An 8,544-nucleotide genomic window follows, 5' to 3' on the forward strand; every position below is an offset into this window, starting at 1 on the left:
ATGGTTATAGTCCCTAAGTGACTATACCTACTGATTACCACGTTATCTAGGCTCAGTGACGAGTCGTAGTTTCGGCCAAAATGCGTTTTCTCGCGTATTGTGTAACCAAACTACTCTAGGATGTCAAAACCGGTTGTTTTGATATCAAAACCTGTTTTCTAACTTAACTAAACATGTTCTAGCATGTTTAGCTCGCCACTTTTTAGTTTGGTGCTTGTGTAGAGTCGTAAGTCAAGCGGAATAAACACCCGCTTAGACTTTCAAACACGACCCGTTTGGTCGATCGTTAGGATCCGACCAAACATGTTTAGTGACCATAGTAAGCATACGGAATAACCTTATGAGGTTATACCTTTTTTTTGGGTAAAGGGTTACCCCGGTGATTCTATTAAAATGCAACCGCAAATAAGTACAAGTAGTGAGGATGAGTTCCACACTAGTTCATATACAGGACATGCCCCATATATGTAAAACAAAAACAAAAACCAAAGACCAATAACACCCCATAACCTAGTCTACTATACATCATGACACGACATCTAGTAGACAAACAATGCAAAACCACAAAACATAATCCTCAACCACCATCATCAAAGATAAAGAAGCCACAAAATAGCAGCCCCTTCAGACGAAAAGCAGACATCCTATCCATTAGAGAACTTAGTAGAAGAGGTGCTTGCCCCTGCTTTCGAAGAAAAAGGATGAGTACCGGATGTCATAAATGCACTAGTTTCATTGTATACTTCTTCAACCTCCTCCTCATCCGATTCCTGCCTGTTACTCGACGGTTTCTTCTCCACTCGACCCACAGTGGTACCTCCCTGATTACCAGTATCATCCTTCAGAATGTCAAACGGGTTAGACGTTGAAACCTGGTTCTGCATCGGACTCTTTGAGGACGATTTTGGTTTAGGGTTAACAACTGGCCTGTAAACTACCTTAGGCTTCTGATTTTTCATGTGGATGCCTTGGTTATTCACTTTCTTCTTCTTGCCCTCAACAACCTGAAAATCATCATTCTTCTTTTCAGCATCCCCACTAGGAGTTACCTGAGGGTTCTTCGGGCACGAGCTGTCATCATGGCCAAACACACAACAAGAGGAGCACCTTAGAGGCTCCCAATCATATTCAATCTTGACCTGCACCTTTGAATACCCACTACCATCCATAGACGGGATAGCAACAGTAACGCACTTTTTCAAATCAGCCCCCGCTTGCACTTCAATGAGCGCTCTAGCATAGCTGCTCCTTCCCCAAGATTCAGCACACATCGAGGCAGTATAAGTATCCAACATCTTAGGTATCCCAACCATAGAGGCAACCAAGCTAAGCCCATCCTCAGTAAATGCCGCTAACGGCACATCATGCATCTTGACCCAAACTGGAACCACTTTAATATCCTCTTTTTCCATCTTGATAGAGGGCGACCACTCCTTCAAAATTATGGGAACACTTCTGATTAGCCAAGGCCCATCCTCTAGCATTTGATTCATCCCTTCCTTTGAAGTAAACTTAAAGAAAAAGAACCCGTTTGCATTCATCATGAGACGGGAAAGACCATATTTAGCCCAATTGTTTTTTGCAAAGTAATCGACCACAGGAAATGCCAACCGTTTACCCAGAAAATATCTAAACAAAGTGTTAGCATACCTATCAGTAACTTGTTGAACCGACGACAGTGGAATAACAACATCAGCCCCATCAACTTTCTCGGCAGATTCCATCGCCCGAAAATTCACTTTAACCTTTTCCTTTGTATTCTTTACAATGTGAGCGAATGAAACAGGACTTGCAGTTCCCGAAGTATGAGTTTTACCTTGAGCCGCCCTGTTGTTAGCCGCGAAAGATGCACCAAACAGATCTGATTTTGGCGAAACCTTGCTAGGGTAATCCCAAAAGTTGTCTGCTTTTTCGACATCCCTCTTATCCACATGAACCGGAACTGTGACCTTAGTGAGTTCATCTATGATATTGATACCACGTTTTGGCTGAATAGTGTTCCCATCAACATCAAGAATACGATCCGCAATTTCCTTAAACGACAGTGATGGCCGCCCACCAGGTTTCAAACGTTCATCCATTAAACAGAACCCTAGCAGCCAGAATTCGTCAAGAATAAGCCACCTGAAAAACCCTAGTAGCCGACAATCCCCAATACACCTGCCAAAACCCTAATCAGGTGAAGAGCAGCCGCAAACCCTAGTCGGATGAATAAGCAGCCGCAAAACCCTAATCAGAAGAATATGCAGCCGCAAACCCTAAACGGAAGCAAGAGGAAGAACTCTGATGCGCCGAAACCTGATTATTGATTCTGCCGAGACCCTATTCAACAAACAAAACGCACTTAATCTGCCAAAACAATAGGAATAGTGCCGTCACGCCAAGAACAATCAGGAAAAACGAATTAAAGAAAACCGAACCCTAGAACACAATGCTTAATCTGATATCAATTGATTGAAACCTAAAGAAACGAATCCTTAGATACAACTCAATATCAATTCAGACCAAGAAATTGCTTGAATTCGTTTAGGGTTACTAGAAACCCCAAATCGCCCAAATCGCCCAAGTCGCCCCTGGTCATAGCATCCTTTTCTGGTTCAACATACAAACCATCATCTATACCCTTCTTTTTTCTGAGGTTATACCTTATGGTCACTTAGGTTTGATTAGTCGCATGATAAGTAGTTTATGTGCCTTTGGTAAATTACCAAAATACCCTTTTCATACATAATTGGTAATTAAGCATATGTGACCTAAATTTTTGACACGTAACTAATTATTTATCATAATTAAACATGTATGGGCATATAATACTTGTCATAAGGACTAGTTAGACGTCTCGAATGCGCTTTTGCGCGCACGACGCGTTAAAGTAGCGTGAGCTACCTTAATGGGTCACAATGGGTCGAAAGCACTTAGGTTAGGTTCCGATTTAGAATATAGGCCTTGCTAAACCATATCACATGAGTTCCAACACTCATTTGGTTTACAAGTCCTCATTCTGTCCGATCTTCCGATTTAGGCGTCTATTGTTTGACTAGTGATTCGATTACTAGGTGCTGTTTGATTTCTCTGGTTTGCTCGAGTTTGTTGAAGTTCTATTGATTGAGGATACTTTGCACTCCATGTGAGTACATAGTTCCCCTATTTTACTATTTTTAAATGTTTTGGGGTGATTCATATGTACGAAATGTTTTCAAGGTTTAAACGATGATTTCAAAAACGATTAAAACGATTTTTACTAAACTAATAACGATTTCAATAATGTGAACAAAACTTGATGGTTGTAGTTACATAACAAATGACATTCATTAGTGTCACACCCCCAAAATCCACCCGCGGAGTACCACCGCTTGGGAGCGTGACTGACCAGGATCAAGCCATCAATCATATCAAACACAGCATTTAATATAAAAGTAATTAATCGTAAGTCACCATGACATGATTGATGTTTCAAAACCAAATACTGTTTTAGTAGCGGAAGCATAGTAAGTAATCTCAAAATAGTTATACGAGTAATAAGTTCATAAATAGTTCACGATCCGTATCCCACAACGACCTGCTCCTCCCTGTGCAAGCTCCAGTATACCTAAGGTCCTGCAAGGCATGCAGCAAATAATCAACAAACTAGTTGAGCGAGTTCACAGAAAGTAAGTTCATAACGTAATGCATAAGGAGGGCTAGTGGGGGCTTCCCATACTAGTGTGTACTAAAGGTGGGGGCTTCCCATGTTTATCCTGGCTAATGAGGGCTTCTCATTAGCGGTACTTACTAGACTAACTTCCGACCATGTGTTCTTCTTTACCGAGAACAGGAAAACGTACAGGGTCGCGTAGGCTTTACGTGACGTGCCCTTCCCCGAGGACAGTGGTACGTGTGGGGCTACGTAGGCTTTACGCAGCGTGGCCTTCCGACCTGGAAGCCAGTAGATGGTATTGGGTTACGTAGGCTTTACGTAACGTGTCCTCCCGACCCGGGAGACATATGGCAAGTATACTGGGTTACGTAGGCTTTACGTAACGTGTCCTGACTAACCTGAGGACGATGGTCTATAGTCTGGTATATGCGTAAGTACGAGTAATCATTCCATATCCATCATATCCAACCCAATTCCCAACCCGGGAATCCCATGCCTTGGCTGTGTGAACTCACCTTGGTTTGCTCGGCAGATACACAGAAAGTACAAGTAGCAAGTAAATGATCACTCACGTCCTATCACGGTTATTATACGAGTCAGGTTCGTATATAGCACGTATATAGTAATCACGTATAGTCATGGCAAACATGTACGCACGTAAACAGATAGAACATAGCATGTGAGGATCCAATTGTTCTAAGTCCATTCATACCCGGCCCAATGACATAAGCAGCCCAATAACAAAACAACCCAGATTCTCAATCGGCCCAAATAGCAATCACATACAAGTCCATTAGTAAACAGTCCACAATTCAAATCGTTGGGCTCAATAGATTGGGCACGTGACAGTGAAAGCCCAACAGTGTGCGTGTAAACGATGGTCTCGAGTCGCAACGGAGATCTCGAGTCGCAACCGGAGATTACGAGTCGCAACAGCTGGTTGCGAGTCGCAATGGAGATCTCGGTTCATCATGGTCTGGTTACGACTGGTCATGTGCTGGTTACGAGTCGCAACGGGACTCGCAACCGTGGTTTCGACTGGTGCTGTTTGTGGTCTCGAGTCGAGACGGGGAGGTTTCGACTCGCAATCTGAGTCGCAACCGGCTGTGTAACTGATTTCCATACTATAGTCAATTAAATCCCGTGATTTCAGCTAACAGTTTGGTCAGTTTCGGAAACAGATCAAATCAACATAATTTTCAACAAATCATAAGCATGATATCGATCAAATAGGATAATTGCAACACAAATTCATAAGAACCCTAATTAATTCCATATGAACAACATTAACAATTCGCATGATCTGGTCCGATTACTAGCATACACATTAACTTAACAATTTAGCATAACATCCATACATGAACACACATCAGTCGATTAGCACACGTACAATCTGATATCATCATCCAACTTATCCGATTCACAACAAACATGAAACCGATTACATTTATCAACATTCAACCCGATTCCTTACATATTATCTTGTAACCACTATTGTTCATCATACAATTCCAACCGGATAATCATCAAGTAACACGTATAGCACAACAGAAATCACAAATCCAAAGGTAATACACTAACCGATTACAAGTGAGGTGTGTGATCCGGGCAAGAGTGCTCCTTGTTGCCGTCGGGTTCAAGCAGCCGAGAGAGGGAGATAGAGAGCAAAGCTTCTAGGGTTTGTGTGTTTGTGATTTGCAAAAGTGGTAAAACAAGTCCCTTGTTCCGGTTTTGTGTGTTGCGAGTGGGGAGTGGGCCGAGCCCACTCGGTTGTCTAATGGACCCGAGAACAAGGAGTGGCCCAAAGGGCTTGTGCGAGTGGTGTTGTGCGGTTCAAGTTGTGTAGCCTTGTGCGGTTTGGCTCGTTTACATACATACACATATTATATGCACAACACACGTAATAACAAAATCACATAATTATTCAATAAACAACGTTCTCATAACCACGTATCGTTACACAAAGTGAGTCTAAAGTTCGAGTTGTCACATTATCCCCAACTAATTGGAAATTTCGTCCCGAAATTTGGTATGCACTCACTGAGGAAGCTAGGTAAACTGTACCGTTCACTGATTTTCCTGGGGTGTCACATCCTCCCCCCGTTGATCTGGAATTTCGTCCCGAAATTACGAAGTAGTAGCTTCAGCCTCAGTAGTGGTTGCCTGGTTCCCGAATAACTGGGGGTACTTTTCTGTCATCCTGTCTTCGCGTTCCCAGGTGTACTCTGGGCCACGTTTGGAGTTCCAACGGACTCGGACAAGAGGGATTCTCTTGTGTTTGAGGACCTTCACATCCCGGTCCGTGATTTCAACTGGTTCCTCGACGAACTGCAATCGCTCGTCGATAGTGAGTTCCTTAAAAGGAATGATAAGATTTTCATCTGATAGGCACTTCTTTAGGTTCGATACATGAAAGACATTGTGAACTGCCCCGAGTTCAGCTGGTAGGTTCAACTTGTAGGCTACCTTGCCAATCTTTTCTATGATTTCGAATGGTCCGACGTATCGCGGATTCAATTTACCCCGTTTGCCAAAACGAACCACACCCTTCCAGGGTGAAACTTTCAATAAAACCCGGTCCCCGACCTCAAATTCCAATGGCTTTCTACGCTTGTCCGCGTAGGCTTTCTGACGGTCGCGTGCTGCCGCCATGCGTTGTCGTATCTGTGCAATCTTTTCTGTGGCGTCCACTACAATCTCTGGACCCGTGATAAGCTGTGCTCATGTCTAGTCGTGAGCCAAAGGATTTATGCATCGCTTGCCATAGTTCTGACGTAAATCGTGCATCGCGATCCGAAATGATAGATGTGGGCACCCCGTGCCTCGAGACAACTTCTTTAAGATATACGTCTGCGAGAGTGGAGAACTTATCCGTTTCCTTAATCGGCAGGAAGTGTGCAGACTTGGTGAGTCGATCAACTATGACCCATATTGTATCGTTCCCACGCTGGGATCTAGGTAGGCCTGTAACAAAATCCATGGAAATTTCTTCCCATTTCCACTGAGGTATCTTAGGCTGCTGAAGTAGACCAGCTGGTTTTTGATATTCAACCTTGACTCTCGCACAGGTCAAGCATTTTCCAACGTACGTAGCGATGTGGGCCTTCATACTAGGCCACCAATAAGTAGTGCTAATGTCGTGGTACATTTTATCCGACCCTGGATGTACCGAGTAGCGAGACTTGTGAGCTTCATCCATTACAAGTTCGCATAACCCGCCATAGAGAGGGACCCAAATCCGGCCCGTTACATAGTAGGCGCCGTCTGCCTTCTGTTCCATCTGTTGTCGTGAGCCGCGTAAGGCTTCAGCCTTGACGTTTTCGGGTTTCAGTGCTTCTGTCTGAGCAGCTCGTATCTGTGCTGGAAGGCTAGACTGAATCGTAAGCTGTAGCGCTCGCACGCGCCGTGGTAGAGTGTCTTTCCGACTGAGGGCATCAGCCACAACATTGGCTTTGCCTGGATGATACTTGATAGCGCATTCGTAATCGTTAAGTAACTCGACCCATCGTCGTTGACGCATATTCAAATCCTTCTGCTTAAGAATATGTTCGAGACTCCTGTGATCGGTGTAAATCGTGCACCTGGTACCGTACAGGTAGTGTCGCCATATCTTAAGCGCGAAAACAACAGCTCCCAGCTCTAAATCGTGCGTCGTGTAGTTGCGTTCGTGAACCTTGAGTTGACGAGAGGCGTAAGCAATAACCTTGTCGCGCTGCATCAGCACACATCCCAATCCCCGAATGGATGCATCACAATATACTACGAAGTCTTCTGTGCCTTCTGGCAATGAGAGGATAGGTGCACTGCAAAGTCTATCCTTTAGGTGTTGAAAAGCAGTCTCCTGGGGCTCTCCCCAGCGATAGGTAACACCCTTCTGTGTCAGTATCGTAAGCGGCTGAGCAATCTTCGAGAAATCCTTGATAAACCGTCTGTAGTAACCTGCCAAACCCAAGAATTGGCGTATTTCCGTTGGCGTACGCGGTGCAGGCCAGTTCCTGATCGAATCTACCTTGGATGGATCGACATGGATCCCATCCTTGTTCACTACGTGGCCTAAGAAGTGGACTTCACGAAGCCAAAAGTCGCATTTAGAAAGCTTGGCGTACAACTGTTCCTTCCGAAGGAGTTCCAAAATAAGGCGAAGATGCTGCTCGTGTTCCTCCTGACTCTTGGAGTAAATTAGAATGTCGTCGATGAAAACAATGACGAACTTGTCGAGATAGGGTTTGCACACCCTGTTCATAAGATCCATAAATACAGCAGGTGCATTCGTTAACCCGAATGGCATGACGAGAAACTCGTAGTGACCGTAACGAGTTCTGAAGGCTGTCTTGGAGACGTCCTCATCCCGGACTCTCAGCTGATGGTACCCTGACCTTAAGTCTATCTTCGAATAGTAACACGACCCTTGCAACTGGTCGAATAAGTCGTCGATGCGCGGAAGAGGATAACGGTTCTTCACCGTCACCTTGTTGAGTTCACGGTAGTCGATGCACATCCTGAACGTACCGTCTTTCTTCTTCACGAAAAGCACTGGAGCTCCCCAAGGCGAAGAGCTTGGACGAATAAAGCCCTTTTCCAAGAGCTCTTGTAATTGCTTTGACAATTCCTCCAATTCCGATGGAGCTAGGCGATATGGTGCGCGAGCTATGGGTGCTGCTCCTGGAGCGAGCTCAATCTGAAATTCGACCTGACGATGAGGCGGTAAGCCAGGTAAGTCTTCAGGAAACACCTGAGGGTATTCACGTACAATTGGAATATCTTCCAATTTCTTTTCCTTTGCTGATGCGTCTGTAACGAGAGCCAGAATGGCTGTGTGCCCCTTTCGTAAACATTTCTGAGCCTTCAAGAAAGAGATGATGCCAACCACTGCACCACTCTTGTCGCCTTGAACTTCTAGAGGTTCC

This window comes from Helianthus annuus, chromosome 15, assembly GCF_002127325.2.
Source record: "Helianthus annuus cultivar XRQ/B chromosome 15, HanXRQr2.0-SUNRISE, whole genome shotgun sequence".
Taxonomy (NCBI): domain Eukaryota; kingdom Viridiplantae; phylum Streptophyta; class Magnoliopsida; order Asterales; family Asteraceae; genus Helianthus; species Helianthus annuus.